This window comes from Phoca vitulina, unplaced genomic scaffold (assembly GCF_004348235.1).
Source record: "Phoca vitulina isolate PV1807 unplaced genomic scaffold, GSC_HSeal_1.0 scaffold28, whole genome shotgun sequence".
In the NCBI taxonomy this organism is placed as follows: Eukaryota; Metazoa; Chordata; class Mammalia; order Carnivora; family Phocidae; genus Phoca; species Phoca vitulina.
The window spans coordinates 13,348,043-13,373,694 of record NW_022589731.1 but is presented as its reverse complement, the minus strand read 5'-3'; the positions used below and the strand labels follow the sequence as shown (position 1 = coordinate 13,373,694).

The following is a 25,652-nucleotide window of genomic DNA, read 5'->3' as shown; positions in this document are numbered from 1 at the left end:
AATCGAGAATACCAAATACTGCTAAGTCTAAATGGATGAGGATGGAGAATTAACCACGGCTTTGTCACCATGGGAGTGACTGGTGACCGTCACAAGTGTAGTTTCTGGGGTGAAAGCCTGATTGGAGTGAGTTCAAGAAAGAAGGGGAGGAGAAGTAAGAAACCCTATGTACAAAACTCAGAAGTGGGAGTTTTAAAGATGGGTGAAATAACACGTTTGTGTGCTGCTGGGAATGTCCCAGAAGAGAGGAAGAAAATTGGTGAGGCAGGAGAAATAGAAAAGAGTACTGTTGAGTAGAGTCCTTGAGCAGGTAAGAGGAGATAGAGAATAATACATACATAGGGGGAAGGGCTGGCCTTTGTTGGAACAAGAACAGCTTATCTCTTGTGAGAGAGAAAGAAGGCAGAATGTATGGGCAGGTGCACGCAGGTAGCTGGACAGATGTGGTACTGGGAGCTCTGGGAAGGCCTCTTCTCTTTGTTTCCATTTTTCTTACTGAAAAAGGAATCCAGGCCATCAGCCGAGTGGGGGTGAGCAGGGAGGTGTTGGAGGTTTCAGTGGAGGGGAGAAGAATGAAACAACCCAGGAGCCCTGGCAAATGAATGGACAAGGGGAGAGGAGTAAGATGGCTTGGCAGCTTTAGGGTCCACTTCAGCTTGGTAACCATGAATTCACAGTGAGACAATCATCATGCTATGTGTTTTTTCCAGGCACATTCAGCTGCCCATTCAGCTGCACAAAGGAGATGAAGAGTTGGATTTAACCAGGGTTGTGGTCAAGCCAAGTGAAGCAAGAGCAGCAGAGAGAAGGCCAATGTGTACGCTAAGGAGTGATTATGATGGATCATGGGATTTAAGCTAAGTAAGGAGAGAACTGAGGAGAGAGTTAGCTGTCAAAGAAATTTTAAAAAGTAGGTAGTAATATGGAATTTAGATTATTTATATATATACATATATATGTGTATATATATATTTCTATGGCACATATACGGTCATTACAGAGCCGCCATAATTAAAAATCTGAGTCTCCATCACCTCTGTATTATTACCTGTATTGGCATCTATTAAATTTGTAACAAGGTCCATTTGGTTTCAGTTCTCTGGTAGCTGCCATTTTACAATTTATGTTTAATTCGATAAGCCTTCAAACAGAAATCACTCCCTACCGAAAAACACACATTTCTGATGGGCGTAGGGAAGCCTTGTCAGTCACAGCTGTGTCTCCAGAGCTTAACCCAGGGCCCGGCACATAGTAGGTGATTGTATTTGTTGATGAAATAAAACAGATTAGTATCCTTGTTCAGAGAGCATTTTGAGGGGTGGGCTGTGAGTAGAGATGGCAAAGAGGAACTGAACTCTGGAAGGAGGAGAGACCACCTGAGAAAAGAAGGCGTCAGATAAAGGAAAAGAGACCAGGGTGGACTTCTCTCACTCAATTCTGCTTTGGAGCTCATCAGCCTAACCGCTTCCAACATTCAAATCAGGCCTGTTTTGTGCCCCTTCCTGGAATATACTACAACAAACAATAGCTCCATCCACTCTTATCCCATAGTAAAAAGCTGGAGGGCAGGGACTAAAAACACTGAAATTCTTTGATTCTGTTTTCGTTAAAACATATCAGCTAACTTTTGTTGTGTTTTAGGAGGTAAAAACAAACAAACAAAAAACCAAAACCAAAAAAAAGGAGGTTAAAAACAGAAAACCAACTACTACATAGGAGATGCATAAGGATGTAAAGAGCACAAGTCAGTGAGTGTTGAGTTAGTGTGTAAGAAATGTTCACAGACCAAAGTCCCTTCCCAAAATCAAGATCCAAATAGAAAAAATCAACTTGGAAGTTCCAATCAGCATTAATTATTCATTCATTCATTCATTCATTCATTCATTATCTACAGTGAATCAGGTATTGAAATAAAAAACATGAATGTATTTTTTCATTTACTGCTACATACCTATCTTAGAAGTGAAGAAATTAAGACTTTAACAGATAAGTTACTTGACCAAGTTCATAAGGCTAATAAGTACAGAGCTGGGAACCTGGTACAAGACCATCCAGCAACTTTTATATTATTGGAAATAGTTGCTTATATACTCATCAGATTTAGTATTACTAAGTTGATGCATTTCCCTTAGATACTTTTATGACAAGTAAATCAAAATATAAACAGAGCCAGTATTTCAAAGCCCATGTCAATCACATTTTGGATGTAACTATACCCCCTATTTTTAAGGAATTAAATTATGAGTCTTACCTGTTGATATGTCAAAGAATAAGAGTGCAGCAATCCAAAATGCAAGCATCTAAGTTGATTTTAAAAATCACATCAATTCTTCTTGAAGGTTTTTACTGATAAAGTCACCTTACTATAAAATATTAAGTAATTTTCTTCAAAGTGATACCATTCAACATCTAAATTCTAGGTCCAGAAGAGCATGGAGTTCACACCACCTTTAATCCCTATGCCCTGCAAAGTAATGTGCCATAGCCCACACTCCTAGCTCCACGTTAAGAGATTTAATCAGCAGGGCGTGCCTTCCACTAGGTGATTGGTAATTAAAACTTCTGAGGTTTTGCTGTTTCATCATCAGCAATATTTTGATTAAGCACAAACTGAGTCACTCTTGAAAGTTATTTTAAGGCTTTGGAATGGTAGATAACAAACATTTAAAAGGCACAGTTTTTCCAAATCAGGATTATGCATTTTGAGTGTTCTTTCCCTCACACATTTCTGAGAGCAAACATTTGCTTACTACAAACAGACCCTCCTAAGATATTATAAATTGAAAATGAATGTGGCTAATAATGACTAACCTGCCCATTACAATGGGGCAATATAATGTAGTACTGTCATCTAGAGCCCAATCACCTGGGTCCACATTCTGGCTCTGCCACTTATTAGTAGTGACCCTGGGCTAGTAAGCCTCAGCTGCACCTTTCCTCACTTGTAAAATGGGGATAATCAATGTTCCTACCTCATAGGGTCACTTAGGTGATTGAATTACTTATTATATGAATAGCACCTGGTAGATAGTACTATATTGAGTTGATTTTATTAGTTATTTTCCCACTATGTTAATGGTTATGAGAACAAATTTATGTCCACATATAGCTAGATATACCCTTACGTCATGGTACATAGGCTTCATAATGACATTTAATGTAATGCAAACCTGCCTTGTTGGCTACTACATTCACTTAAAGTGGTTGAGTTCACAGATATCCTCAGTTTCTCCATTTTTAAATGTTCATAGAAGATGGCTGAAAGTATTTCTTGGTTTTGCTTAATTTTTTCCTCTCACCATAACAACATTAAGATTTTCACATACTTATGAAGCATTCAGCCCTTTCATACAAATCTTCTTACATTATGAAATGGTCAGACAAAGGAGAGATTATGACCAAGAGCAGTTGCAAGTCTTGGGGGCTTTCTTTGGTTGAACTATTTCCTGGAAGTGGCAGCGGCCAGCCCCCCGGCAGGCAGGCAAGCAGACACGCAGGAGCCCGAGAATGGGCTCTTCAGCAGCACGGAGCTGTGTGCCTGGCACGCTGAGTGGCCAGCAGCTATGCCATGGAAAAGGCACATTCTAGAAGCTTCGCCAGTTGCCACTGGTCATTTTTCCAAGAATCCATGTTTTCAGCCACACAGGCAGGATCCACATGAATCGCAGAATCATCAGCAGCTCCTCTCAGAAGACAACTCTTACTAGCAAGTGCTTAACAAACAGTTTTAAATGAAAAAATACAAAGCTCTACAATGATAATACAGGGACTTTTTCTTAAACCACGCTCTCTTCCATGTTTTCACAGCACTTTTCAATGAATCTGCTATAGCACTCAGCATGTTATAGAATGGTTAGGCATTTACCTGTTCGTCTCCTCCCCTAGACTGAACTGTTCGGAGACAGGACTGGTTTTTGTTCATCTCTGGGCCCTCAGGATCTAGCAATAGATCTCTCACAACAGATACAGGGTCAATATTTGTTGATAGAAAAAAAAAGTAGCATTAATTTTCATTGATCTCACATCATTTGAGGAAATTCTTACTCTAGAGAGAATATGATTCTGAGAGTGGAAGTCTCATTATACTTTAACAATTATATTTAATAATCATCAGATGCTGGTGATTCCATAACTGCTTGCTGAAATCATGGCCGTTCTGCCCAAAAAAACGTCACATAGAGCAGTTAACAGTAGCTCTTAAAAGTTCATCATGAAATCAAAGCTCCACTTATATGTGCCAGCCCTATGGCACACCAAAATGAGGAAAAACAGCAAGTCAGTGGAATTCTTGATTCAAGAATAGAGAATAATTTAATTTTGTCCCCGACATGATAAATTATTTTTAGGATTTAGTACAGCGGAGAACCTTTAAAGATGTCATGACAGATATTTCAATATTAATGTCAGAACCCTGAAGAATATGGCTATAATTTAAAAAATCACTTTTTAGACTATTTCTTAATGCATGGCATTTTAAATTATCCAAGACTTCAAGGAGGCCAGGATTTCGTCATAGCCATTTTGGTGAAGCAAAGAAAGAGTGAAGTACAAAGACAAATACCTAAGTAATCTCAGCAAACCAAATAAGTGGCTACTACGTGCCAGGCACAATTCGAGTTTCTAGTGATACATCCATGAATAAAAGACAATAAAGACTCTGCCCTCTTGAATAGGACAATGGGGAAGGCAGCCAATAAACCAGTAAACAAGTAAGATAGAAATTCTTACTCTAGATAGAATATGATTCTAAGAGTGGAAGACTCATTATACTTTAACAATTATATTTAACGATCATCAGATACTGGTGACTTACAGAGTATGGGGAAAGGTGGTTCAAATACTATGGGGCGGGGGAGAAAGCAGAATAAAGCAGATTGGGGAATCTGGGATTTGTTTGGAGGAGAGGGTTGCTATTAAGTTTGAATAGTCCAGGGAGGTCTCACTGAGAAAGGTGATGTTTGAGCAAAGACTACTGGCGGAGGTGAGGGAGGTAACTATGTGACTCTCCAGAGAGAGGGACAGGTGGTCCCTCCTGTCTTTGAGGAAGAGCAAAAAGGTCATTATGGCAATATCAGAGGAAGAAGAGTAGGGGATGAAGTCACAGAAGCACTTGGGGGCCAGAGTGGGTAAGGCTTTATTGGTCATTGTAACAACTGCCGCTTTTAGTCTCAGGAAAAAGGAAGCCATTGGAGGGAGGGCTCTGAGCCGAGGAGACCTGGTCTGACTATGGTTGTAACAGGGTCTTTCCGGCAGCTCTGCTACCACGAGGCTGAAGTAGGGCAAGGGCAGAAGCACTTTTTTCCCCCCTCCTTTCCGTTCTGGTCCTTTTATTTTTGTAGTAAACTCTCTGGACGGGGCTGGTGGGGGTTGTGGGGAGCTGGTGGGGAGGGGGCCCTCTTGGGCGGGGGCTGGAGGCGGGGTTATTGGCCCGAGCTCCCTGTTCCCAGGGGGCCTCTGTGGGGAGGGTGTCAGGACGGGGGCTGACCGCACGGGGGCGCGGGTGGGCGGGAGAGGCTGGGCGCCATATTGCACTTTGGGAGTGGGGCCAGCCTCCTAGATAGGAGGCTATTTCAGTAATCCAGGGGAGAGATGATGATGGTTTGGACCAAGAGGGTGCCAAGAGAGGTGGTGGGAAGTGGATCGACTCAGGATACGGTCTGACGGTAGAGCCAACAGGGTTTCCTTTCTTACCATGTCTATTCTTCGACTTAGCTCTTGAAGGATGCAATGATATAGGAAGGTCTTCAGTGTGTTTTGCAGATCTACTCCCTTTTTTTCCTGCTTTATTCTTGAATAACACATTTTCTCTCATGAGCATCATCAGAATAATTCTTACCATGCTTGAAAGGACAAAAATATTTTAATGAATTTGTTTAGCTTGATTGGTTTAAGGAATGTAATTTTTCTGCAAATTTTTAGAAATGTGTTTCTAAAACAGATGATGCTTCCTGGAGGAGTCTATCTCTGTAGTAAGGCTTTATTTGTATGCACATTTTGTAATAATACACCACTTGTAGGCAGACATAAAACAAGCATCTCATGTGAAAGAATAACCTCTACCAAGGAAATATTGCAAACTATTACTTTGTGAACTCTAGACTGTAATTAGGGAGTCATCACATACTTGTTAAATTATACACAGTAAAAATATACATTGCATCAACACAATTCATTATAATTACAAGTTAACTCTAGAAGGCTACTTGAAGTTTCTAAGTAGTAGTACACTTTGCATAATAGTAATGTACTATATATATTAGGATGTGTATTAAAATTACACTTGAAAATTTAAAATTAAATTTTCCCACATTCAGGAAAGAAATTGGAATATATAGAAAAAAATACCACTGTCAAAGAGGCAAGGGAAGGAGAGGTTAGGAGGATTTATATTAGCAGTTCATGTATGAGACACAGTTTGAAAAAGCCTAAGTTCTAGAAGCAGACTCTAGAAGGAATAGAGTAGCATGGTGGTTTAGAGCCTGGACTTCAGAGCTGGATCTGGGTTCATGGCCAGCCAGGACCTCTTCAGCTGTGTGATTGCTGGCAACTTAACCTCTCTGAGCCTCAGATTCCCTTGCACACTGGTTAAAAAATTAAGTCCCATAACTTACCTGCACCAACTTTATTTGAATGTTAATAAGTTTGCCTTTTCTCCTTTATCTAAACTATTCATTTCTTTCCTTCCCTTCCTCCCCTTAGCTTTATTAATTGACAAAATTGTGTATGTTTAAAGTGTACAGTGTGATGATTTGCTATACATACATTGTGGAATGACTACCACACTCAAGGGATGTTGCAGTTTCTTGGTAAGATGGAATGAGCAAATGCGCATAAAGAGCTTGGCCTACACTAGGCATCCAGCACGCAGTAAATGGCAACTGTAACAACAATTACTATCTTCTTAGGTCCAACCCAGTCTCCTGTTATGGGTGGGGTGGTATGTAACAAATGCTACTTGTCCAAACCAGCCCAGGAGAAAGGCAGGACTGGAAAGGAGGGTCATCCATGGGTAAGTCTGCCTTCCGTGGGTGCATGGTGACAACAGTAAATCTGTATGTGGACAGCTTGTGTAATTACGAAGGAAATGTGGGCCCAACAGAAATGAACCGCAGGGAGAGAGAGAGAGAGAGTCATGGGAAACAGGTTCATTAGGAGGCATGATGAAGTAGCTAGATATGGTGAGGAGAGGGATGATTACTGGGTGAGGATGGCAGGAAGAGGAACAAGCATGCCCAAGGACAGGGAACAGGAAGGTGACTTATAGGTTAGAAAGCAGAGGGAGGAGACCTGATTTGCTTCAGGAGGGACTGAACGTGTTCCTGGGATGTTCTCGTTCCATGAGCAACAGGTTGTTCTGTCATATACTTCCACCCATCACAAGGAAAACCAGAGCTTAAGTAGATTAGTGTAAATCCAGCCAAACACATTTTAAAACAACCCAAATGCTCATCTGTGAAAGGACTTCCCACGAGTTTCTGGGCTCCCTACGAGTAGGACAGGTACTCTCAGGGCCCTGGCAGGGGGAGTCACAGCTGTTTCACCTTGCTAAGGTATTTAGACCCCATTTGCCTATGTCTCTGTCTACTCTGGCTCCCTTTCCATCACCCTTCGCCTTGTACGGGTGGTGCTGGAATGGCTTTGGGCATTTCTGGGGCTCAGCTGAGGGAGAAATTTAGGAAACACTTTGTAAGTGCCTGACTCTGCTGTTTGATGCTTGGCTGCTGACAGGTTTCAAGCCTCACCCTAACCTCCTTCCTTTCTGCCTTACATTTGCTAACCTGATAAGAAAGCTGAGTCTTCCTTTTTTTTGGCATGAGTGGCAAGTCCAAACAGGGAATCCCGTGCACATGCTTGTGGGAGCCCTCGCCTCAGCCCCACCTCCTAAGCACCATAAAGCCCCCAAGCCAGTGTCTTCTCTCTCTAGTCGTTTTTTAGACCAGCCTGGGTGTCCGCCTCGCCTTCCCAGAGATGCATGAGGTAAGTAATATGAGCCTATTTTGTTCTCACAAGTACCCTACAAGGTTGATAGTTCATTCCAGTTTTTATTCAGGTAAGAAAGTTGAAGTTAAAGAGGTTAAAAAAAGTAAACCCCAAGATAATTATGAAAATTGAGCTAGGGTTTGAATGCAGTAAAACTCCTAAACACCGCATTGTCTCACTGTAGCCTCCCAAATGGTCGGTCCTCCCTGTCCTCTCTGCTGTATTCCCTTCTTCCTGGCTCTGGAAACACACATTCCACTTTCCAGTTCCCTGAAATAGCCTGTTTTCCCACCTATTTTTATGGATTCTCTGGTTCCATTGGCGGTGGCTTTTTCAATTTATTTTTCTTATTCTTCAAATACCATTATTCCCCAACATTCTTCTCCTTTCCTTACACTGTAGATTCCTAGATATTTCCATCTGTGGCAAGAGCCTTCCCTCCTATGACTTCACCTTTTGTCTCTATGTGAGAAACTTCCCTCCATCCTCTTTCCGAAGCTTCTGGACCCAGCAATACCAACTGTCTTCTGGACATTTCTAGCTGGGTGTTTTAAACAAATTATAAAGTCATCCCATCCAAGTTCTAAGAAACTCTCCTCTCCACAGAGCTCTTCCTCACACCTCCCCAGTTCCTATTGTAGGAGCTGCTATTCTTTGAGTCAGGAGCTGGAAACATCCACAGCATCTCTGATGCTCTCAAGGGCCCTATTGATTCTTCTTCTATGGTGTCTCCTTTGTTCATTTCCTGTGAGACTCACTGTCATGATCCCTGCTCAGGACTCCATCTCTTGCCTGAAATTTTGCTCCTCTTTCCCTATCTGTTTATCCTAGGTGTTATTTACAGACCAACCATCTTGAATCATAACTCTGATCACATTCCCCCCAAATGTCTCTGTTGAATGAAGCTCAAACTACTTGCCTTGGATAAAGGACCTCCTTGTCCTCGCCTCAATTTAGCTTTTGAGCCTTCAAGTCCACACCCCTCTACACCCATTGCTCTTGTCGACTTGCTGAGGTTTTGGTTCCTGCTGGTTCTTTAACCTCAATGGCCCTTTCCCACCCTTCTTTACATGCTAAACACCCCTCATAATTCAAGGCCCAGTTCAAGGGTGACAGTCTCTTTCCTGAATATTTCTCCCGATTCCCCTCAGTCATATAAGCTTTCTCATTTCTGAATACCCACTTAACTTGTATTATTTTTATTCTTATAACTTTTAATTTTATTATTCCATTTTTAATTTTTTTTCTTTTGTCTGTTCACCTTTGATCCCCCTTCACCTATTTCTCCCACCCCCCACCTCTGGCAACCACCAGTCTGTTCTCTGTATCCATGAACTTGATTTTTTCTTTTTTTCTTGATTCCCCATATAAAAGAGATCATATGGTATTTGTCTTTCTCTGACTTATTTCACTTAAGCATAATGCCCCCAAGGCCCACCCATGTTGTTGCAAATGGCAAGGTTTCATTCTTTTTTATGGCTAAATAATATGCCATTGCGTGTGTGCATGGGTGTGTATACCACAATTTCTTTATTCATTTATCCACTGACGGACACTTAGGTTGTTTCCATATCTTGGTTATTGCAAAAAATGCAAATAATTATTTTTATCCTTCTTATAACTTAAAAAAATCTCATTTATTTTTTTCATCCCCATTATTAAATTGTAATGAGGTACATTGTAATGTACTAAATTCAAGGCCAAGGATATATATTTGCATGCTTGTTATGATACCTGATTAGTACAGTTTTTTGCTAAAACACAGATCTGATCATTTTATTCCTCTGCTTGTCTATGAGATAAAGCCTGAGCTCATCAGCATGTGATGCACGGCCTTTCTCACACCACCCCCTTGGGTTTCTCCCACCACTCCTCACTCTAAGTGCCCATCAAACAGAACCACTTACGGCACTGCAACAAGCTCAAGCTCATCGAGCCTATGCCTCTGCACCTTCATTTGAGCTATTTTTGCAACACTATTCCCCTCCCTCCTCTACAGGGTAAAATCCTAGTCTTTCCTCCAGATCCACCCCAGGTATTACCAACTCTGTAAAATCATCCTCAACCTTTAAACTGGAAATTATCACTTACTCTGGGCTCCCCCATACTTTAGACACATGTCTAATTTTGATGCTATTGATTATAATGAGTGACATGTTGGACTGTCTCACCTGACCTCTCCTTAAAACTAAGGAAATCAATGCCTCATAGTCATCTTTGTGTTCCTCAGTACCAGGCAAGGGGCCTGCCACTTGGTGAACACTCAGTACTTCTAGAACAGATACATGAGTAAATAAATGAGTGAAAGAATGAAGGAAAGAAGTAGTCTAAATAAATATTGAATGGACTCATCTTGATTTTGCTAAACATATAAAAAAATAGAATTCTTGTCGATGGTCCAAATTTCTATTATAGCCTTCAACAACTTATGGAAAGGAAACAACTCTATGAGTTTATTCATTCCATTCTTCATGTTTTCTAGTACATGTAGGCTTTTAAAAAGAATCAACTGCAGGTCTGGTTTCCATCCTCTGAAATCCAAGGATTACCGTTATGTATTGTTCTCTTTGATATACTAAAATAGGTAGATGTATCCTAATACAACAAATGTATATATTCCCACAACAAATAGTTGCAAGAATTCAACTTTGGTACTGATGATCATTTATCTCTAATCAGGCTAAATCTTGATTATTTCATTAAATTGCTCAATATTATTTATTTATGCATATTTCCACAATGTCTAGTTGCCATCTTAATGAATTTAAATTTTCTGAGGAAAAGATGACTTGGGGGTAACTTGAAGACAATTGGGTTTTCTCTTTTCACAGGAGACCCAGTATTGGGGTTGTTATAGACAGAATGGCATGCTGCTGTTTGAGGTTTATTGAATACATATCCCTAAGCTCCTATGTGATAAATCACAAAACACATCTTAACCAAAGCACTTATTTCCCTCTGGCAGACTTTAAGCTTTACACGACAGTACATGATATAGAAAAGACAACTCAACTTGACATCTGAAGAGAGTTGTGTGAGAAGGCTCTCGGGACACAGAGGGATACATAGAAATGAACGGTTTTGGTCTCTACTTCTGATACGGACACTAGCTAGCTATGATCTAGGCCAATAGACACTTTCTGAGTTTAATTTCCTTGTCTATAAAATGAAGAATTTGAACTTTGTGATCTAAGGTCCTTTGCAGATCTAAAGCAGTCTAAGCTTTGAATTGTAAGGAGCACATTCATAGATCCTTGAGTAAGCTCGTCTTGTGAGAAAAGAAAAAAAAAACTTGACAAATTTGTCTTCCTCTCACAGTCATGCTTTGACCATAAAAACCATCCTAAAGTGTGATTATTTCTTGCCATCCACGCTGACTCAGTGTTTATCATCGTCAGGTGGCGTGACTTTTGGCACCACCCAGAAAGGAGCTCTTGGGGCAGGATATCATTAAGTAATTTTAAGAATGAAGAACGAATGACTTGAATTTCAACTAAAAAAACCCCAAAGACTCAGTATGTCTTGATGAATAAAGGGATTGATTTAGGTTTAGTCAAACCTTAGACCTTGCAGTGGCATAAGGAAAATTAACGCTACTGTTATTTTAAAAGAACAGGAACCGAAATCAGCTTTTTTCCCCCATTGTGGAAGAGGATAAGGGAAGCAGTAACAAGGAGCCAAATACTTTTAATCTCCACCATAAGCATGAAATCCCACCTTTGGGCTGGGTCTCCAAAGAAAGAAACAGGATCAGCTGACAGAACAGAAGAGCTCAATTTAAAGGGGAACTTTCTAATAAGTAGACATTGTCCCCAAGGAGGAACTCCTTAATTGATTACTTCAATAATATATTTGAGAACCTTATTACAGGGAAAGCACTTGTTATAAACAGGATATTAGGGATTTAAGTATTGAATCTGCCCTCAAGGAGACTATAGTCTAGTAGAAGTCATATGACATGTACATAAAAAACCCTAAAACCAGATAGAAGGTAAAATTTATGAACTGAGTAGAAAGGTAATAAATCCAATGTCAGTGGCAATGTTCAAGGAGAGGCTGCATGACTGTTTGGGGTGACGTAAGAGAGATTTATACATTCGGTAGGAAATTAAACTACATGACCTTCAAGATCATTTCCAACAAATGCTTTGTGGTTTTATTAGACTGTCACTATAGTAAGGATTTTTTAAAAGACAAGATTGTCTGATTTTCTGTTCCGCTCATATCTCAGATGTTTTTCTTGTAGAAATGTATCTCTATTGTATAGTATTTTTCTCAACATTAGTTCTTAAAACAAACATTCTTAATTAATTTACTTAAAATATGTCTGAGAATTCAATCAGTGAGAAAAAGTCAATAGAGCATATTTAAAACTATTTCTAAAAGGCAAATACAAACATTTTTTCTGATATAATCATGATGGATTTTTTTAAAGGAAAACTTAATTACTTTATATAATATAAACCAGAAAAATGGGACTAAAATAATAATCTTACACACATTTATAATTTCCATTCACTCTTCATACTGTTTTAGCTTTAAGATTAATTGTTCAGAATCTTATTTCACAGTCACTCAACTTTTATTGACTTCGATATTGACAGACTTGGTACAAGTTATAAAGCCTTATGTGGCGTGATATATAATTAAAATACTTTGTCTCATAACTTATATTAATGGGTGCATGTCAGAGAATGCCGATTTGCCTCTGAGAAGAATGTAAACCCACATAAATTAACTTATTGTGGAAAAGCATATCAGGGCCATTAACCACTTTGTCTTTGCCTCACATAGTGAAGTGTTAGCTGTTACAAGCTGTGGTTAGGAGCCCTGCAGGCTCAGCCTACTCTTCTTTAATGTGACTTCTGTTAACAGTAAATTCATATTCCACTAGCCTACTGGTAAATTTTTCAAAATATAAAGCCACTGGATCTGGATCAGGTTAAATTAAAAAAAAAAAGCATTAGTAAAAGAGTAATTTGATTTCTAAATGATTGTGGTAAGGAAGACTCTCACTGTTGTTCCTAAATCCTCATACATAAATTCAGTTAAATGGTACTGGGTATGGTCCGACCATTTTTTAGAGCACTGAGTCATAAATAATTAAGTAGCAGGATCTGGTGTGTTGTTTATAGGTCAAGACACAAATACTCTGTTCTTATGCCCAAGGGTGATAAGGCTCTAGCAACTAATTTAGCTACCCAAACTGACAAGAGGCTGCTATGTAAACTGGAAAGCAAATTTATAAATGTGTAGGAGGAAAACTCACTTTTGAAGAGAAAAGATACTCTGGTGCCTCGCTCTCTCCCGCAGACCAGGTCAATAATATTGCTGTTGCTTAGTGAGCACAACATCTGATCAAGGATAGGTATTTGAATGATATTTATGGCTCCTGTTATCTATCTAGAAAATGATCAGTGCGTCTATCTCCACAGTAACAATATCCTTGAGGTCCCTGGTTGGGTACATTTTTCCCCTAGATAGTGCTGGACACACTCTGACAAATTCTTGCTATTTGGAATCTCTGTTTATAGATACCATAAAGGTTACTTTCTTTAATATAGCCTTCCATCAAAGGATGATTGAGCATCATACAGAGGCTTAGGTCAAGGCGGGGGTGTGGGGGAGGGGCTCATTCAAATGCCTCCAGAGGCCAGCTAGTCACAGAAACAAGTGAGGTTAATGAGATGTGAGAGAAGTGTTGGAAAAAACCAAATTTACATTATTTTTCCTGAATATAGTATGAACAGGTATGTGTGATATTTTTAGAGGTATTTGAAATTTTAAAATAAAAAACATTGAAAAATAGAAATATTTCCTTACTTAAGTTCTCTTTCATAATTTGTTGCTTCTGGACTTATCATGGAAACATAAGCTATCACCATCAGACCATGTAAACCTAAACCACAAATCCTTCAGTTAGGTGTAATACTTTGATTTACTCAGTTTCATCTCTTTACACAGTGCTTGCGTCTGGAGATGTCTTTGTTCAGTTCTGGCATCCCGATACCACTGTACTTAACTCTCAGTTATTGCTTTGCAGTTCAATGGCTTCCGTTTGTAGCTCTTGTTTTCATATTATCAATCTCAAATTACAAAGGTAAACTTTCTAATGTTTCAATGTTTCTTTCTTTTCATAAAGTTTAAAATCAGAGAACCTTTTTGGAATTCCATTTTCAACTCCACAGCTTTGGTAATGTGATTCAAGCCATGATTTTCATTTCAGGAGAGTGATTTCAGTGCAGGATAATGGGCCAGATTATGCCTTGCCAAATTAGTTCCTTAAAGACACAATTTCACTTCAAGTGAGCAAATTGAATCATACATCTGTGTAGCTGAGGAACGTGGTGAATGTCTTTGAAGAGAACTATTCAAAACTGATAGGTTCCAGCATCAAAAGGCCAAGACTTTGATCCACTTTTCATTGTTAGAGATTGAGTAGAGTGGCAAATGACATAAAAGCGTCCAAAAATATTAGCACTCAGCCACGTAAGTCCACGTACTGCAACAGGCCACAATAGGATCCATCTAATTTATAAAAGGAAGCCCTCGGGTATCTGGATTTTATGCTATGTAACATTATCCAGTTCACAGTATTAATTACGGCACATTCATGGTATGTTGCATTTTAAATTCTTTGGCACAAAGCAATTCCTAGAAAATGATTGTAATCAAGAGACCTAAATTCTATGTCTTGGGGAATGTTTCCTTCCTAAATTTAAGTTTTCACATTAACACTGTCCATTGTAAGACTGAATCACACTGACTGATTTTGACCAACTGTCCTGCATTTTGCAAATTTTCTTGCAGACAAAGATCAGTCATTTGCTGAGTCCAATCACAGCCTGTCATCTTCTGACACATAAGCATTCTTGTCAGTATCACCAATTCAGTGTATCTGATGATGTGATATTATTTAAAGCTGTGCTCTCATCATCTGCAGTAAAAAATGCTGCAACCAATTTAACTTTTTTTATACAACTTTTCTGCAAGAGCTAAGACATAACTTCAATATTCTGGTCAACAGTACTTCCAGTAAGACTTCAATTTACAAATGCTTGTCTCTGTGCAGAACACATAATTTCTGCTGTACTCTATGATGCTCTTTTATAAACTTGCCATCCTTTATAAAAGTTTTTGTTGTCTGGGTAATTTTTTTCACTTAATATGTAACCTCATTTATAGGATCATCAGATATTTTATTCATATTCAAAAACAATCATTGACATTTCAGTCCTAGTCTCAGGTTAAGTTTTTCATTTCTCATCTTCTCCATATACCAGTAATAAATGTTATGATTTGTTTCAGACGGTTTATTTCATATTTCACAACCTCTTAAGTTGTGGTTCTTTCAATAGGGATATCTTTTATTTGTGTGTTATATATGGAAGACTATTCTTCACTTCATCAAAGAAAGATGATCTTTTCCATTGAGTCTAAATCAAGCATCTTTTCCCCACATTCAGTGGAGATAGGCATATAGAGAAATAATTCTTTATTCTAGAAGAAACTAACAAAAGTGGCAACTGAAATCAGCTTTAACATTAGAGAAGCAATAGGGAGTGATGGTGATTGTGGCTAATTAGAGACCAAATGTTCCATCTAAGGGAATAGTTGCTGCTGCTCTATTATATATATATAAAAAAGGTAACTAATTATCTTCATGCAAGAATGCAGATCTAGTTTTGCCAAAATTGATTTTTTTTAAAGGAAAAGATGAAAATTATTGGCTCAATTAAAAAAGAAGAAAAGAAACTACAGGTCAGTAGACTAGACAGAATAGTTCAGAAAGCCAAAACAGTCCCATAGGCAATCAGTATGCAATTTCTGTAATAAAGTATTAAGATCTTTTCATACAATTTTTCTTTTATGAGATTATATCCACCACTATGATTGGAATGCTATATATTCCCCACTAACTCAAACATTTGCAAAAAAAGAATTTATAAATGTCAGCTCATAGTGTGAATCTCTTATGTTTGTTATCCCAGCAGGTTCTTTCTACTGGTAGGGATGTCGATCACATGGACCTGCGTCCCCTGCATCCGCCATCATTGACAGGATGTCATGGGATGCAGCATAGCCACTGTTCTGAGGTTTATGAATGGGCACATGACCCAAGCCAGTCCAGTCAGAATCCTCTCTGGGTTTTTATTTAAATGTTGAACTACTCGCTTTTCTTGGGGCTCACAACCAGAAAGTATATGACGTCTAGAATTATTTATGGTCATTTTTGTCACAACACAAAAAGAGTCTACCTCAAATGATGCTAACATAGAGAAAGATATCAGAGCCAAAAACATGAAGAAAAGAGATAAATAAATCGGTCATAATATCATTTGAACTGCTGAAGCCAGCCATTTTTAAAGCCAGAATTTTCCTTGGTCTTCCTAGTTAATAAACCAGTATATATATATATTTTTTTTTTGGCATAGGCTGGTTTAGGGTGGGTTCTGTAACAAGCTAATAGTCCTGACTCCATCTGATTAGTACAGATAACTAATATTACTCTTTATGTCTGAGTTGTTTGGCAAGCTATATGGTCTATATAATCCTAAATATTCTCCATTATAATAAACTATACTTAATTATAATCTCTTATTTAACATCAATTTTATATACTAGGTTTGGAAAACTTTATCTGTGAAGAGCGAGATAGTAAATATTTTAGACATTTTGGGCCAGATGTACTCTGTCACAAGTAACCTAACTGTCTTTTTGTGCAAAATCAGCCATAAATAGTCCATAAACAAATGAGCCCCGTTATGTTACAATGAAACTTTATTAATGGCATTGAAATGTGAATTCCATACAATTTTCACATGTCAGGAAACATTACTCTTCTTTTGATTTTTTTCAATCGTTTAAAAATCATTCTTAGTTTGTGAGCCATATTTGGCCTGCAGGCTATGGATTGCTGACCTTGTAGTAGATCATAACCTCCACAAGGGCGAGGAGGGAGCCTCACCATCACTGTGTCCCCAGCACTAAGGGGCAGTGCTCGCAAGTAGCATTAAATACTGAATATGGGTTAATGAGTACTTAGGGAAGATCCAGATTATGGAAAATTCTGTTTTCACAAAAAATAGTAACACTACGCATTTTGGAAACTTAGTAGAAATTATTGAAGATTGAAGGAACCCAAGGAAGGTCACTGCTTCTTCCCAGTTCTCTGGCCCCTTCTTTGCCCTTTCCTCATCTCTTTACACCCTCCCTCCTGAATTGTCCCAGGAACCCCAACTTTTTCTCCTTCTATTATGCAGACCAATGTTTTCTCTTTACAACTACTATCCCCAAACTTGCATATTGAAACCAATCAAAGTATTCAGATGAACAGAGGGATCTACCCTGCAGGTCAGGGAACCAACCTCCCAGTTCTATTCATGGTATCTTTAACAGGTCATTGGTCCCAGGCAACATGCTTAAAAACTGATTTTCTTCTCACATAAAATGGAGACAAGTATCACCTATGGAACCAACTCCATACATTTTCTTGAAAGTTCCACATGAATTAGTAAACATATGGGATACATAAGTTTCTTCAAATTCCTCAAAAAATTTAACACATTACTGGTAAAGATTTTAGTACTTTTTACAATGATGAACGTTTATAAGGAATGTGATCCTACCTGCTTAACAAAGCAAATTTGTTTTAAAGGGGCCATCATTGTAATGAAATTTCTCATCTTAAAATAAAAATAAATTAGGCTTCACAGGCTTTCTAAGAAGAAATATCAACTGTAACCAGGATAACTTTGATAGTATATTTTTTCTTAACTGAGAATCTTGTATTCAACTGATTGCAAACTATTATTAACACATGAAAATGAAAAATAACATCTACATTTTAATTGTGTAAAAAAAATATAAGAACTCAGCCAGCCTAATCTCAAGAAAATATGAAAATTACACCTTTAGGATGTTATGCTCTAGAGAAATGTGGATATTTCTAAACATCTTTTAAAATGATATTTTATTCTAGTGGAATCCTTTTCTCTTTCATTAACCTGGAGGATAAACTTAGACTTTTAGTTAAGGTAAGTATCAAATGAATAAAACAGCAATGTATTATCAATATATAACACACTGATCTTAAATAATAGTATTCTGAAATTTTTTAGTCTTTCATACAACAATGAACTAGTCTCTTTTCTTCAAAATCATCTTTAATGTGTTGCGTAGCTACTGTTGCTAAGATTCTTTCTTTTTTCTTTTTCTTGAAAAAGAATATTATGTTATATAGCCTATGGGGTCCTCTTATCTTACATTAACTTCTGCTATCATAACTACACAAAATCAAAAATCTACACAGACATATCTTTGTTTTATTTTATTTTATTTTTTTTAAGATTTTTTTTTTATTTATTTGACAGAGAGAGCACAAGCAGAGGGAGAGAGAGGGAGAAGCAGGCTCCCTGCTGAGCAAGGAGCCCGATGTGGGACTCGATCCCAGAACCCTGGGATCATGACCTGGGCCGAAGGCAGCCGCTTAACTGACTGAGCCACCCAGGCGTCCCGACATATCTTTGTTTTAAATAAAGAATGACACATGGAAGTAGTTAGATTTTAAATCGTTTTAAATATTCACATTATCTTTCCAACCATCAATTCTCACAAATGAAAAGTTTGAGTTTCTAGTCCATATCATCCAGTTTATCTGTCCATTTTGCACTTATATTTGTTTACGAAATATGAGAATAAAATATAAAATAACTAATTCTAAGCAAATGTGCTTCCATCATTTAAGAACAGGATGAAAACATCTGGTTGCTTTAATATGAATTTTAATTGCTCTCACTGGTTATCTCCCTTTGACTCTACAAAATCAAGTGTGGACCTAGAATGGAACATTCTTTCTCCTTCTCTATTACTCTAGCAAACAATATCATTTTCCACAGCTGCCATTGAGGGACTTTTTCAAAAGAGATTTTACTCTCATTTTTTTTTCCCTTGTGGGGGTGATGGGGGGGAAGGGCAGTAGAGGAAGGCAGGGAATTAAACCAAATCCAGCCAATTTTCAAAAAAAGATAATGTGTTCTCACCACCTTTCAGTTGTAAGCTCCTAATTGGTAAAAACCGAAGTTGTGCACAAGTTTAGGTTCCCCATTACACTGTGAGTTCTTCAAGGACAGGACCCTGTTTTAGTCTTCTTTTTACCCCCAGCACCTAGCATGCACGGTGCAAGAGAAGTAGGAAGAGTTTAGCAAGAGTGCTGAAAGAATTAATGAATGGGTGAAAGGTCAATGGTTAAAATTCTATGTGTAGCCACAGCCATAAGTCCCTTTAAAAGATAAATGAAGACAACATCTCATTGGCTAGGACTGTAGGGTAAGCACCCAAAAAGAGTAAGAGTAGTCATTGTTACTGATTATTTTAAATATAGAAAATAATTAGTGGAAGCCCCTCAAAAATTTGTATTAATCTATTGAAATCTGAAAGGCTGGGTTGGTTTATGATTGATCACAGGATAGTAGGGATGAAAGAAATACCATTGGATTAGAAACTAACAAAAATTTTACACATCAAAGACCATTTTAATCAATTATTAGAATTTTTGTTCCTTTTCAATTCCTGTGTTGCTTATGACAATATTTTAGAATGAGGCAGGGTTAGAATTGCTTTTCACCCGGTAAAGAGCTACATGGAAAAATTGGCTTATCTTTTATTTTCTGGAGACAGAGGTGAGACTCTGTTGAAAAGAAACAGGACAAGAAAAAGCACAATTAACTAACTCATTCTCAATATTCCTGGTCTCCATCCTGTTACTCAAATGGATCTTTTGCTTTAAAATGAACACTTTGGGACACACTGATGAGTTTGACGTCGATCAGTATATGTCCCAAGGTTTCCTTGATGGTTTTCCTTTGCATAAAAGAAATAGATGTCCCTGGGCAGTTTATGGATCAGCTCATGTATCTGAGTAAGGCCTTCCATCATTACTGCCTCACTTAGAGTAATACCACTGATTATTAGAGCCACAACATCCGACATTGCTCAGAGATTATCCCTTCAAAAAAAGAATCAAGAACTATGTTGCTTATGGCAAAGACCAGTATATCTATTTCACCATTAAAATTTTTTGAATTTCTTAGACAACATAGGACAAAAATCTAATGTGGAATTACCAATAAATCCTCCCAAGTTAATTTCTGACTGAACTGCACCCAATTAAAATCCCCAGCCAGAGAGACCACATAACAAACACCACAATAAGTAAAGACACATAACCTGATACTAATGTTATCCATATTACCAGGCAGAAAGCCGTTGCCTACAGAGTCAACAAAATGCAGGAAATTCACGTGTCAGCATGCATGTGTCAGAATGCAAGGAGACAAGCCAAATCTGGATTTGACTATGTAGTATCTAGGACTTTATCTGATAAATTCAAGGATACAGTATGTACATCTCAGGAAGTGCAACTTCGAGTTAACTTGACCTTAATAAAGACTTAGTAATGTTATAATAAAGTCTATAACTGGATATGAATATTCATGTGATCTCAACCATAAAAAGTTCTTACGCAGGCAGTCGACACTAGGGCCTAGGCTTCAGGGCAGGGAAACATGAGCAGTAGCCCTTAGAAATGGTCATGACTTGGTGATGTCCATTGTAGTTCTTGGGAGTCAATCAACAGTGAATACTTCCTCGCATGGTCTGTTGCACTGATGAGCGCTGTTTCTGATATAGTTAGAGACAGTGCAGAAAAGGGCAACAGCAACCCAGACAGGGGGACAGCTTACAAAAATGTCTTGGGAAAGAAGTGATTCACACCATTAAAAATCCAGGTACAGTAAACTGATAATATGGCCTCAGCTATTGACCAATTTTCTAAAATATAATCTGGGAGCTTATAGAAAGAAACTGTATAATTCTATCTGGAACCAGACATTACACCAATTTACTTAAAAACTAAAATATAGGGGTGCCTAGGTGGCTCAGTTGGTTAAGCACCTGCCTTTGGCTCAGGTCAGGATCCCAGGGTTCTGGGATCAAACCCCACATCAGGCTCCCTGCTCAGCGGGGAGTCTGCTTCTCCTTCTCCCTTTGCCCCTCTCCCCTCTGGTGTGTGCTCTCTCTCTCTCTCTCTCTGTCAAATAATTCAATAAAATCTTTAAAAAACCAACGTAAAATGTGTATCTTTTGTTTTAAAGGGGAAAACCCAAAAACAATTAAAGAAAAAAAAGGGGGGTATCAGACTAGTGAAAGACAACCCCAGTAGGCTATTCCAAGTCCCTACAAAAAGGTTTGAAACCTAAAGCCACAGGAATATTCTGAGAGGCCGCCAATGATCCATCAAATAAGAACCTAAGCACCCATATTTAGTGCTTACAAGGCACTCAGTTTTTACCATATTTTTGTTCAATAAATGTGAATTACTGCAGAATTATTTTATAGCCCACTAGAAAAATGTTGTTCCATGATATTAAATTCACCAGCACAGAGATGCTTTCTGGAATATCAAGCAGGTACTGAGTTCTGAATTTGTGCCAGAACATAACAAACACAAACCACAATTTCTTTGGCTTCACATTAAGAAATCAGATGGTGCTGAGGAAGTAAATGTGCATTCTTAAGGGACAATGTCTTCCAAATAAAGGAAGCCCTTGATCCTATCTCAGAGTCAAGAAGTTCCAGAATTATGTCTGCAATTATGTCTATATAATTTACATCGATTTCAAGCTGTTTTCTGGACTCCAAGGAGGAAGCCTGGTGGGAGTAGGAAACGGGTGGTTGGATAAACAGGACTTGAACTTTCTGACAGGAATCACAAGGAGAATCTCAGCCTTACTCACATGGAGTCAGGCGTCAGCGCCTTGATAGAGAGGAGGTATCCAGAAGAGAACCCCCAGGCTCAGGGATATGTCCCTTAGTGGCCAGGACAGTGTCCAGTGAGTTGGGGATTTTTGTTTGTTTGTTTTTCCAAATAGAAAGGAGACCAGGAAGGCTGTATGAGAACCCAGTGCTGGAGATTTACAAGGGAGAAAAAAAACTCAGCTGACAGAAATACATCGGTATAATCCACACTTCCCCAATTTGCACAACAGCCTACAGAGGAGTGCCATCCAAAGGTAGAAAAAATAAAATAATTATCTTTGGCTCAGGGCCACCAGCAACAAAACAGACCTTGATGCCACAATTATAGTTACTTGCAACTATAGACTGATCACTAGATAGGGTTAGTTTCTGACTCAGAGTCTGAGGGAATGAATCAGTTTTCTTGGTTGGTATTAGGCAGGCTGTGAACAAAGAGGTTATTTGAACTGCCCTCATGTTTGCCTCCAGCAAATGGTCAGGCAGAAAGAATGATGTAGATAACAAAGATTATCTGAAGAAGATTGCCATTAAGACTCACTGGGTTTCGCATCGCATGTCCCATATTAAAAATCAGAGCATGGCCAGTGAAGACAAGGGGACGGTACCCCACCTGGCTTCAGCTGTCTCCAAGTAAACTCTGAGAATTCACAACGCAATCCTAAAGGCTGCTCTACCTGTTGTACCTACTTTTCATTTTTTAACAAGTCATTTTTTTAAACAAGTGGGTCTTTGTAAAGAACTGTGGAGTTACCAGGGCTCTTTTCTGCCATGGAGATTGAGGAATCCAACTTTGAAATACAGAGTACAGTGTGCTTGTGGGCCAACAGCTCTGGAATGGCCAACTGGAAAATGTTTCCCCCAAAGAACTAAATGACACCAGAACCATTAAAGTATTTCTCAGCCTTACTTGCATATTCAGTTTAGCTGAATTATTTCGAGCAATTTAAAGTCTTGGCATTAGTTTTGGTTTGCTTATTCATTTCGTTTATTCAGCACTTTTTCTCTCTTTTAAAAATATTTTAAATTGAGGCATATTTCGTGTGAATGGAAGTGGGTGTAATATGGATTCTGCTAGATTTCACTATCTTATGGCTGAAAAACTAGGCATTCATCCCAGCAGCTGCCATGGATGGATTTTGGGAGAACATGGCAACTCAAGTGTGGCTGTGTGGAGTGGAGTGAATGTGGCAGGTGTTTCTCTCCAGGAACTGAATCCAGAAATGGGAACAGACAATGACAGTGAAAATTGGAAGTGCCTAAGATGGTGGTTGAAAGTGCCTACGAAGTCATCAAGCTAAAAGGATATACCAACTGGGCTATTGGATTAAGTGTGGCTGATCTCATTGAATCCTTGTTGAAAAATCTATCTGGGATTCGTCCAGTGTCAACGATGGTGAAGGGAATGCATGGCATCGAGAACGAAATCTTCCTGAGCCTTCTGTGTATCCTGACTGCTCAGGGATTAACCAGTGTTATCAACCAGAAGCTGAAGGGTAATGAGGTTACTCAGCTCAGGAGTTACCTTGTGGAACATCCAGAAAGACCAAAAACACCTGTGACTTTTGGCTCCTAGGCTGTGAAATTTAAAACTACAATGTGATTAACTGTGAGCCTTTAGTTTTTCATCCATATACATGGATCATAGTTTGCTTTTATCTTCCTAAATACGTGAATCTGGGATCACAGAATCAAAGCTACACTTGGTTTAATGTTTGCAATATGAGCCCTTAACAAATAAAATTAACTATCATAAAATAAATAAATTAAGGTACATTTAACATTCAATAAAATATACAAGTCTTCAGTGTTCAATGAGTTTTTTTATTGTAGTGAAGTGTAAATAACATAAAATTTACCATTCTAACCATTTTGAAGTACAGTTCAGTGGCATTAAATACATTCACGCTGTTGTGCAGCCATCAGCCCCATCCATCCAAAGAATTTAATATCCCCCAAATAAGACCCTGTACCCATTAAACGCTAACTCCTCTAGGGGCGCTTGGGTGGTGCAGTCAGTTGAGCATCCCACTCTTGGTTTCCCCTCGGGTTGTGATCTCAGGGCCCTGATCTCAGGGTTGTGGGATCAAGCCCTGCATAGAGCCCGGCGTCAGGCTCCATGCTCAGTGTGAAGTCAGCTTAAGAATTTCTCTCCCTCTCCCTCTGCCCTTTCCCACCACTCGCTCTCTCCTCTCTCTCAAATAAATAAATTTTTAAACACTAACTCTTCTATGTTGTGAAGCAACTTTTATATGCTTACTTGCCACCTGTATATATTCTTTTAGGTATTCTTCTTCTTTTAAGGTCTTTGACTCATTTTTTATTTGGGTTGTTTTCTTACTGTTGAGATTTAAGAGTCCTTTGTATATTTTATATATTTAATAGATGTTTCTTTTGCAAATATTTTCTCCCAGTCTGTGGCTTGTCTTCTCATTCTCTTGACATTGTCTTTCACAGAGTAGTTTGTAAATTTTTTTTTTTTAAAGATTTTTAAAATTTATTTATTTAACAGAGAGAGAGAGAGCAAGAGAGGGAACACAAGCCGGGGGAGTGGGAGAGGGAGAAGCAGGCTTCCCGCAGAGCAGGGAGCCCGATGCAGGGCTCGATCCCAGGACCCTGGGATCATGACCTGAGCCGAAGGCAGACGCTTAACGACTGAGCCACCCAGGCGCCCGAGTAGTTTGTAATTTTAATAAAGTCTAGCTTATCATTTTTTTCTTGGTTCATTTTTAATATTAATTTACAGGAATTCTTTTTATATTCTGGATACAAGTTCTGTCAGAGTTGAGCTTCAAGTATCTTTCCCAATCTGTAGCTTGTTTTTTTATTTTTTAAATAACACCTTTTGATGACAGAAATTTTTTTTTAAAGATTTTATTTATTTATTTGACAGGGAGAGAGACAGCGAGAGAGGGAACACAAGCAGGGGGAGTGGGAGAGGGAGAAGCAGGCCTCCCGCGGAGCAGGGAGCCCGATGTGGGGCTCGATCCAGGGCCCTGGGATCATGACCTGAGAGCCAAATGCAGACGCTTAACAACTGAGCCACCCAGATGCCCCTTGATGACAGAAATTTTTAATTTTGATGAAAACTTAGTTTTTGTTTTGTTTTGTTTTGTTTTGTTTTGTAATGGTTAGCACTTTTTGTGCCCTATCCAAAAAATTCTGCCTATCCCAAAGCGGCTAAAATATTCACCTATGTTTTCTTTCTACAAGGTTCCAGGTTCTGGGTTTTACATTTCAGTCTATAATCCATCTCAAATTAAGTTTTGTATATATAGTGAGAGAGGGGTTTAAGTGTATTTTTTTCTATATGGATATCTAGTTTCTCCAGCAATATTTGTTTAAGAAGAATTTCCTTTGCCCCACTGGATTGCCTTGGTACCGAGGCAAAAAAATCAACTAATCATATATATGTAAAACAATTTCTAGCCTCTTTATTCTGTTCTCTTGATCTATATGTTTATCTTTATGCCAATATCACAGTGTCTTGATCTAAGCTTTAAGAAGTAAGTCTTGAAATCGGGCAGTGTAATTTTACCAATAGTGCTTTTTTTTTCAAGATTGTTTTGGATATTCTGGGTCCTTTGTATTTCTATGTAAATTTTAGAATCAGGCTGTGTATTTCTTCACAAAATCCTTCTGGTATTTTAATAGGGACTTCATTGAGTGTATGCACTTATTTGGAGAGAACTGACATCCAGATGTTAATGAGCCTTCCAATCCATGAACATATCTCTCCACTTATTTAGGCATTCTGTAATTTCTTTAAGTAACATTTCGTACTTTTCAATGTAGATGTCTTGTACATCTTTTGTAAGATATCTGTAAGGTATATTCCAAAGTATTTGATGTTTTTT

The 25,652-nt window shown here is 38.5% G+C and overlaps 1 pseudogene; it reads left to right on the top strand.

The window, feature by feature from the left end:
* Positions 1–69: 69 nt before the first annotated feature.
* LOC116643924 lies at positions 70–23,357 on the top strand (annotated as a pseudogene).
* Positions 23,358–25,652: the final 2,295 nt, after the last annotated feature.